We start from the raw sequence: 10,451 nt of genomic DNA, 5'->3' as shown, positions 1-10,451 counted from the left end.
CAGTTTTAGCACATAGTTCAAGCTCGTTAAAAAATAAACATAAGACATGAGCAAATGTTTCCACTCGCGTTTAAGCTCCTTAAAAAATGAACTATTCCCCGGTAAATAACCATCGTGAATGTAGTACTTCATCCGTTAAAGCCTTGGTCGTGTTTGCACCATCACCTCCACTTTTTCATTGGCCGATCATTCACCTCCATTTGATTGTTTACCCATTTTGAGGAACATCTGCGAAGAGTGATTTCACTAGCCATCCTTGTGACACTTACGTGATTGGAAAGTTCCAAACCTTACCTGGAATCAGCTGCTACCCATTTTATCACTCGTTCCTTAAAAGACGAGTCTCCTTTAAGCTCTTTTCAACTGACTCTTAAAATATGAAAGATTGCCGAGCCATTGGCCTCTCCAGCTCGTTAAAGGGACAGGAAGTTGTATCCCTCCTCTAGATTTTAATCTTTTTGGACCTAAGGGATTATTACACAAAAAGATCGAGCGCTTGTTTTGTTCAGCTCGTTAAAAGTATCGAAAATCCATCCCTTCTGTATTGTTTTATACTTTTTCGGACTTAAGGGATTAGATGACGAAAAAGGAATTTTGGAGTTACCTTTACGTTCCTTTTCAGACTCTCTAAAATTGAAAAGGACCGAGTTATCTTTGTCGTTAAACTCGTTAAAAATATTAATAGCAACAAACTTGTCTTTAGACGAGAACGAGTTTCACTATCGCTAGGCTCGTTAAAACATAGCGATGGGTTTGTCCGAAGGGAAAATTATAGAACAAGCATATGTTATCCTTCTCAAGCTTGACAAAAATAAAGAGGTACTGGTCAGCAATGACTGGGGAAAAATTGGGAAGAAAACTCAGAAAATTTGTTGGTAGCAAGTCGCTCTTGAACATGACACTTCCACTCCGTGTCCGAGTCGGGTTGGGTTGTTTCATTCACCGGTCACATCACCATGGTCACACCATACCATCCACATTTGGGGTTAATGCTACCAATCCATCACATCAGTGTCGCCGATATGTTTAAGAGAAGTCATCCAGAGAAGTCACCTGTGTCTAACCCACTACCATACATTATACTCCATTCTTTCATGACCACCACCCTGAACCTTATATCACCGGATCGTTTTCACCTCCATCAAAATCATTTTCTCCATTCCGTGTCATTGATGTGGGATTCATTAAGGCCCTCCTGTGACGGATCACTTCTTGTCGACATCAACTAATTATCCAAGAAGTTGATCTAGGAACACCCCATTCAGTACTTTGAAGCTTGCATGCCTCAATGGCAAGTTTCTCACTTCCGGCGACAGGTATACATCAATGGCCTTCGACCGAAAGATTTTGCGTGGTGTTCAATGCCAAGTCCTTTATTCACACCACGTGAATTGTACTGCAGTACCTTGAGGGTCAATATCATTATTGGTGATTCATCTCGCGCTTGTTAATAGTTTACATCATTGACTGGTAATCAAGCGATGTCTTTCCATGTTTGACTTCAGGACATTTCTCACATGGATCGACTTTTACTTCGAGTGAATATCAGACGAGATTGAAGACCCCAGATCTAGTTTCATCCATCCGGGCTACGATATATATTCAAGGAAATAAAGACATTAAATGTACATCATTGCAGCACAGATAATCATCCTATCAAAAGGATGGTGGCTCTATCAGAATCATCAGTCTACACTCAGACGATTGTCTGTCCCATGTACATGAAAATGAATTTATAAAAGCTGAGCATGGGAATGCCCGCCTCAGCTAGATCATGAAAACAGTGTGAAGACAATGTATTGTATTGTATCTTATTACAAGTCTTCTCCCAGCATTGAAAGAACTTTGGATCCTCATAATAAAGCATTTCACCCGACACCAAAAGGTTAACGGCCTCATACTTTAGGGGGCAACTGTTATAGACATTTTTGTGCCCTACAACCCCAAGCATGAAATGTCCATAAACCAAGGGCTCCTAAGTCCCTAAAAGTGTTGTTCTAACCCATAAAGGAACAAGGTCAACAGATTACATCTTCTCCCAGAAGTTCTCCATGAAAAACTACTCAAAATTGGTCAAAACAGGATCATTGCAGCTGCTCCACTAACTAGGTGCGTTGCATCTCACCCAAATACACTGTGAGGGTGTGTTGCATTTCAAAATTCCCTTCTGTGGGGTGCGATGAACGAGAAATGACAACTGGCAGTGTCATTCCGCGAAGTGGAGAGGCAATGGAAGCTTCCAGAATCTTCTCCTGTGACACTTGCCTCAGTGGATTCGACCAAGGATGAGTAAGAGGCCCTCAGTATCCAAGTGGAAGCAAGAACTGTCATAGAGAAGAAACTAATCAAATAACAAGCTGACTCATTCTCCTTACAGATATCTATATATGGATCCCTCATCCCAGAGATCCAGAGGCTGGAATTTTGCATATTGTAAGTAATTGTTGTTGGTTTCTAGAGACAAACATCAGATTGTTGGGTGATCTAAGCTTTGTTTGAGGTGAAGAGGGGCTTCTTTGCTGGGAGGTTGATGCTGGGTCGGAACAATTGGTTGTAACTCCTCCTGGATCTTTTCTTGTTTATCAATAAAAGCTATTTGAGTTTTCCTCCATGCTTTTGTATCATTGATGCTTGTTACATTTGTATGGTCAATTTAAATCTGATCCTAGATTGTTTATGAATATAGATCCATGTCTTTGTATAGTGCTATGCTTCTGTGATCTTACAGGTACTTTGTGAAGCTAGGCGTGCAAGGGAGTAGGTAGCTGGGGACTATCAAAGAAGAGAGGGATCGACTCAAAGGATTAGCGCAAGACAGAGGTTTGTCTTTCCATTCCTCTCTATCTATAATTCATAAAGGAAAAACATAAGTAGCTTTTCTCTGTTTGTTTCTAAGGCAGCTGTCACACCTTAGTGGGATAGAGCAGTTCTAAATAGATACTTTTCCCTGTAACATGCGTGGCAGATGCAATGGAGCCAGTTATAAAAATACGGGTTCCTTTCGTGACGTAGTCAAAGGAAAGGAAAAAATGCAACACAAACTAGAACCAGCACAAGAGCTACTAGGTCCCTATATTGTGGAACAAAAACTGGAATCTCCAATGCTCCAAGTAACTCTGCCGGAGGTAACTAATCTACACACTAATCTATCCAAAAAAGTTGTTATCTATAGATTTAATGGGTTCTGGCCAAAATCCGATGCTCTGCATTAATGGATCTTCTCCACATGGTCATCTAACTGTGAAATTCACCTATGCTCAAAAGGTTTTTTGATAGTTAGATTCAACACAGAACAAGAACGAGACAATATTATCGATCAGGGGTCTTGGTTTTGGGGCAATGCTGGCCTCTTCACCACCCCCTGGTTTTCTGATTTTGATGCAAATACCATGAAAGTCTTAACAATGCGTGTTTGGGTGAGGCTACATAACCTCCCTCTACACTTCTAGCATCACAAAGTTTTAATAGCCATTTGGAATTCCTTGGGGAAATTCCTAAAAATAGATGAAGACAGAGTTATCAGGGGAATTTTCACATTGCCAGAATATGTTTAGAAGTGGACCTGAGTCAGAGGCTACCTGATCACATTACATTGAACTACAATAATACACTAAGGACACAACCGCTTGACTATGAGAATACAACATTCAGATGTCGCAACTGCATGCAAATGGGGCATCTCCAATACACCTGCCCACTGGCGAGGAAGGACCCCAAAGGGAATAAGAAACAACAAAAAAATCCCAAAGGGTGGCAACATACCAACTTGCTGGAAGAAGAGGACATGTAGACAGAACCTACAGGGAACCAATCAGAACCTGACATACAAATGGGACAAAAATATACACAAGAAGAAAATACCCCAGATACTCATTTGGGGCCAGACAATATGAAATAGCAATAAGAACCTCAGCTGGAAGTAAGCAGCATCAAACAAACTCATGGATCTAAAGGATCGAAATCTGACAAAGAACATCCAATGAACACAATGGAAAACCAGCTAGCTATAATTGCACCCACACACAACTCTGAAGGTTGGCGAAGGGTGGAGAAGAAGAAGGGTAGAGAAGTATTGGCTAGCTGGAATTTATTTTTTCTTTTATATTGTAACCTTTGTTTCCTGTTATTACAGGGACAACCATCTGCATATGCTTTAAGTATCTACAAAATGTGATTTTTTCATACGAATAAAATTACGACTTTTTCCATGGGAAAAAAAAACAGTGGGCTGTCATTTTTGTTATCCACGGGTGGTCCTCCCCACATCTCATGTAGAATAAAGGAGGAATTCACTAGGAGAAATTTTATCCCTTTAACCAGGCCTGGTGGATTACATATGGAAAAGGAACTCGTGGAGTCTCCTTTGGAAGCCTTCAGACTCTAAATATGAAGCTCTTGAGCAATGGTTGATCCAGGCTCGTAAATGAAATGGACCAGCAGTAGTCTAGGGATTCCTTGAGTAAAAAATTGTTATTTTTTGGGCTCAAGGAAATGATTACGGAAAGGAAACCTGTGGATTCTACTTCAGGCAATTCAGACTCTCTAAATAAGAATGCCTCAAGCACCAACTACTTTAGTCTAGTTAAAATAATAAGGTAGTAGTAGCATAGGGATCCTCTGGGCTGAGAGTTATCCTTTTCTGGGCCTAAAGGAATAACTATGGAAAATAACCTCCCTTGGAGCTCTCTTTTTGGCCATTTCCAGCTCCCTAAAAAGAAATTCCCTAGGCAGTCACCATTCCAGGCCTGGTTAAAATTCATGGATGGTAAGCAGTTCTTTATTGAGATAACAAGAAATCTAGTCTATGATATGCAAGATGGAGATTTCAGGAGGGTGGAAGTTGAAATATACACTTCACTATTTTCATTCCAAGTGTTTTTTTGTGTGAATCTTAGAATATGGTGCTACCTAATTCTATTCGGATGACTGTGTTTTTGGCTGATTAGAATACTTTTATATCATAAAAGTTTCTATGCTTTACTCTGTCCAAGAACATGTCTCATATTTCACATACAGGCTTGGGAGCTTTCTTAAAAAAGGGTCCTACAATCCCTCAGCTATTTCCAAGACACACACACAGGAGACCACCTTGTAGCATTCATTGTGTAAACCCAGGCTTGTCTTATATGCAGTCAAGGAATGCTTAGGATTATCAATTCGCTCAAAATTAAAGAACAGGTTCATAGAATCAGTATTCTATCCGCCAAGGCATAGCATGCCAATCTTCCAAATTTGGACACCATGAATGCAATCACAGGAGGCATTGTTCAAGCACATGGAGCTCACACTCAATGAAAATCACTTAAGTGGTTAAGGTATGCACATGTTTTTTCTTGAGTTTTACTGATGAGTATTTAAGTGTTAATCATTTTGAAGCACGCCTTAGGATATATCATCTTATCATCATAATCATCCATTTCACGTCTCACTTGCCTAAGTTCCGATTTTATAAACAAATGTCCCTCCAGTATTCCATAATCATCATTGGCGATTCATCCTTATTGTGTCAAAATAACCGCTTCCTGCTTAACTATCATTTCATAATATCTCCTGTCATCATGGTGGTAACCCATCGCCTCATCACAGAGGATCTCACACACTCTCCCCACAGACTGCATTCCGCACTCAAGTGTCAACACTTCCCAATAGAGAAGGTAGAACGATTGCCACCATGGAACCAATCCATGGTATCCAATGGCCATTATGGAACTGATCCCTTGTGCTAGATCAATTATCACAATGATCCTCCAGCGGTATTTAAATAAAGAACACTTGAAGATAGAGGCTGAGAATTGATTTGAGTCTGGCAGCGTAAATTGCAATTGAAACATAGGCGCCATGAGATTATAAAGACATGAACCAACCTTCGTTCAGTTCTTGCACAGCCTAGAGTATGAGCAATGTAAAGGAACCCTGTGTAGGAATTTACACGGTAAGTTCCTCAGAAAGAATACCAAAAGGACACCGCTCACAACCAGATCACAGATCAATACACCAGTATTTTTGACGTGGTTAAAACCCTCAAAGTGCAAGGAGGGAAACAGTCCATGGCCTGTCCCAACGTGGGTACTACAAGCAATTTATTAATCAAAGAATGAAAATTTACATAAGCTTCTCTCATGCACAGATTACCCGAATAATGACCCTCCATGCGCTTTAAATAGAACTCATGGACCAATCGGGTGTCAAGCCACGGATCAAGTGTCGGTAATACCGAGGTGAGAGTGAACCGTCGGATCACTACATATCGTGACCGTCGGATTGTAAGTTACAAAATGTACAACGGTAAAGAAACACACTTTACCTAACTCTAACCTAACTCTATACTAGACCAAGTTGAACTTAACTATATCCTATGTGTCGGAATATCCTAACATCCCCCCTTAAGAACAACTTGGGATAGGATTGAAGGATTTACAAATATGACACAATAGGAGAAGGAAGGAGGCACTAGAGCCTATCCCCCCTTAGTGACAACTTCCTGAACTCCAAGCATATATCGAAGTTTAGTGAACTTCGCCTCTGTGAGAGCCTTTGTGAAGATGTCTGCAACCTGATCATCTGTTGGACAATATTGCACTTCAAGAACATGGTCATGAATGAGCTTTCTGATGAAGTGCATGTGTAGTTCAATGTGTTTGCTGCGCTGATGCTGGACTGGATCTTTGCATAGCTGAATGGCACTTTGATTATCACACCAAAGTGTGGTTGGATGCTGCTGCTCAAAGCCAAACTCTGATAGGATCTGACGAAGCCACAAGGCTTCCTTACTAGCTTCCACGACACCACGATACTCTGCTTCTGTTGACGAAAGAGAAATGGCAGCCTGTTTCTTACAAGCCCATGTAATAGGTCCTGAACCAAGAGTGAAGACATAACCGACAGTAGACTTCCGATCATCAGGGTCACCAGCCCAATCAGAATCTGTGAAACCAACTAACAGAGGAGCTGCTTTGGCACTGTAATGAATCCCAAACTGTACTGTACCTCGAACATAACGAAGTATTCTTTTAGCTGCTTTCCAATGACTTTCACGGGGGTTTTGCATAAAACGAGCAACAAGGCCAACAACAAAGGAAAGATCAGGACGAGTATGGGTTAAATACAAGAGTTTTCCGACAAGTTGACGGTATAAGGTAGCATCAACTTCAGGAGAAGTACAAGAGACTGAAAGTTTGACTCCAGACTGAAAGGGAGAAGGGGCTGGCTTACAGTCTTCCATGTGAAAATGACGAAGAATATCACAAGCATACTTGGACTGGGAAAGGAAAATACCCTCCTGGGATTGTAAGACTTGAAGACCGAGAAAATAGTGTAAGTGTCCTAAGTCTGTCATTTCAAATTTCTTTTTAAGGCTGGACTTCACATGGTTTATAAGGTTGGGATCACTACCAGTAAGAATAAGATCATCAACATAAAGAACAAGGATGATAAGAGAGTTGCCCACTTTCTTGGTGTAGACAGTATTGTCAGAATGACACCTAGAAAAGCGAGATTCTGAAAGAAAGCTATCCATTTTGGCATACCAAGCCCGAGGAGCTTGCTTGAGGCCATAAAGGGATTTCTTAAGTCGACAAACAAGGCTGGAGTTTGTTTGTATGAATCCAATGGTTTGTTCCATATAGATTTCTTCCTACAAGTCCCCATGCAAGAAGGCAGATTTAACATCCATCTGATGGACTTCCCATTTTAAAGAGGCAGCAAGGGAAAGAACAAGGCGGATAGAGTTCATTTTGGCAACAGGGGAGAAGGTTTCAGTGTAGTCAAAGCCTTCAACCTGTGAAAAGCCCTTAGCAACGAGACGAGCTTTATGTTTATCAACTTTCCCATCTAGTCCATACTTGGTTCTGTAAACCCATTTACATCTAACAAGTTTGCGTCCCTTTGGTAAAGGAACAAGATCCCATGTATCATTTGTCATCAATGAATGATATTCTTCATTCATAGCTGCTTCCCAATGTGGATGGCCTGAAGCTTCTGCAAAAGTGTCAGGATCATGATTTACTGGAGCTTGAGCCAGTAAAGAAGAGGCTCTTTCAAACTGAGAACGTGTACGTCGCTGATCTGTAGGATCACCGGCAAGATCACCTGCTGCATCCCGAGTAGTACGGACCCATCTTGGAAGTTGAGGATCCTGAGAAGGTGGGGGAGGATTATCATCTTCGCTTTCATCATCTGAAGAAGAAATGTTTTCAAATGTAGAAGAGATAGGAAGAGGTGGCACATCCGCCGGACTAGGCTCGTAGGCCGATTTATTTTCATCAAATTTTACATCGCTTCTAATGATAACATTTTTGGACTTAAATGGAATAAGTCTATAACCTTTTACATCTTCAGAATATCCAACAAAAGTACATTTCTCACTCTTAGGTTCTAAATCTTTATGCTTTTCATCTGGAATATGGGCCCATGCTTCACTTCCAAACACACGAAAGTGACTTACATCTGGTTTAATGGAACTCCAAGCTTCTTCTGGAGTGATATTCTCTAGAACCTTAGTAGGAGTGTGATTGATTATATAATTTGCACAATTAATTGATTCGGCCCAAAAACTAAGACTGAGTCCTTTAGATTGCAGCATACAATTAGCCATTTCTTTTAAGGTGCGATTTTTCCTTTCAGCTACACCATTTTGTTGTGGAGTGTATGGAACAATATGTTGCATTTGAATTCCATTTTCGGTGCAAAAGTTGATGAAGGTGTTTTTAACATATTCTCCACCATTATCAGTTCTTAGCTTAAGAATTTGATGTCCAGATTGTTTTTCAACAAAGGCTTTGAAGGCCAAAAAAGTGTTAAATACTTCGCTCTTGAGTTTTAAGAAGTATACCCAAGTGCGTCTGGAGAAATCATCAATGAAAGTTAAGAAGTACTTGCAGCCAGAGAATGAAGCAACAGGAAGAGGACCACATAAATCACTGTGCACAAGCTGTAAAGGGGCTGAGGCGTGCCAAGAGGCACGTTTGTCAAAACTGTCCCGATGATGTTTTCCGAGTACACATCCGGAACAAACACCATCTCTGCAAGATACCATAGGAAGACCTGTCACCATATTTTCTTTACATAGATGCTGAAGGGAGCGATAGTTTAAGTGACCAAATCGCTCATGCCAAAGTTTGCTCACTTCATCATTATGAGCAACAAATACTGAGGGAAGATTTGATGACCCAAAGTTGTGAAACTTATACAACCTTTTGGAATCATCAGCAAGACCAGTAGCTAGAATCTGTTTAGGATCTTTTAGATCCTTGATTACAACATCATGAGGTGAAAATTCAACAATTTTACCTTCACCTGAATGAGTTATCTGATAGACAGATAGAAGGTTGCAGGATAAGGTTGGAACACATAATACATCATTAAACTGACCATTGTCTAGATGAACAGTTCCAGTCCCTACAACATTAAGAGATCTATCATCACCAATATATATATTTTTGGTGTTACAATCATTTAAAGAAGAAAACATGGCTTGGTTTTTGGCCATGTGATAAGAGGCTCCAGAATCAATGAGCCACTCATGAGAATGAGAAGAAGAAGAAGATACATTTAATGCATAACCAGACTGAGATGATTGACAACGACATGCAGAAAGTGCCATTCCGGAAGTTGAAGTTGAAGTAGGCTCCACATGGATGTTATGTTTCTTCATTGCGGCTTCCAAGGCTTCCATCTTCTTAAAGCATTTAGATTCTAAGTGGCCATCTCGATTACAAAAGTTACAATGTCTATCAGTCTTCTTCCATTTGTTTTTATTGGTCTTATCATTTTGCTGAAATGATCTTTCATTTTGAGGCTGAGATGGTTTAGGACCATTCTTTTGAGGATATGACTTCTTAGGATTCTTTGAATTTGGTTGCTGCTGGGCGGCTAACGCTTTTGCGGAAGAGTTTCCAAGATTAAGAAGACCAAGGTGTAAGAGTTTTTCTTGTTCTCTTATTAAGGAATCACAAAAGGAGTCAAAGGAAGGGGCCTTGTAGTCTTTTCCTTGACAAATGAAAGCTTCCCTTGTAGAATGGAAAGTGGAAACAAATACAGAGTAGGCTGGTCCCAACTTAGTAAGGATGGAATAAATAAGGTTACCATCTTCTTTCTTAACTTTAACACCTTCCAAGAGATATCTAAGGGTCTTGAATTTGGACAAGAAATCTTCAATGCAAGAAAAATTATTAGGATCCAAAGTAAGCAACTCATTTTCAAGTTGATGGGCTCTAATTTCATTTTTAATCCCAAAAACTTTAGCGAGTTTTTCTAATGCTTCATGAGGAGTCTTAAGTTCTGCAATGTGGAATCTAAGATCAGGAGAAATAGACATCCCTATCAAACCACGTGCTTGATCTTGTCTGTTTTCCCATTTTGCAGCCTTGTCTTCATCTTTTGGTTTCTTCTCTTGGTCTGTGGCTATTCTGAAGAGACCTTTACTTCTAAGTAAATCTTCCATGTAGGCTACC

This window comes from Pinus tabuliformis, chromosome J (assembly GCF_031772625.1).
Source record: "Pinus tabuliformis cultivar Carrire ecotype Pingquan chromosome J, CPIR1, whole genome shotgun sequence".
NCBI lineage: Eukaryota > Viridiplantae > Streptophyta > Pinopsida > Pinales > Pinaceae > Pinus > Pinus tabuliformis.
Note: the sequence above shows the minus strand (reverse complement) of the source record.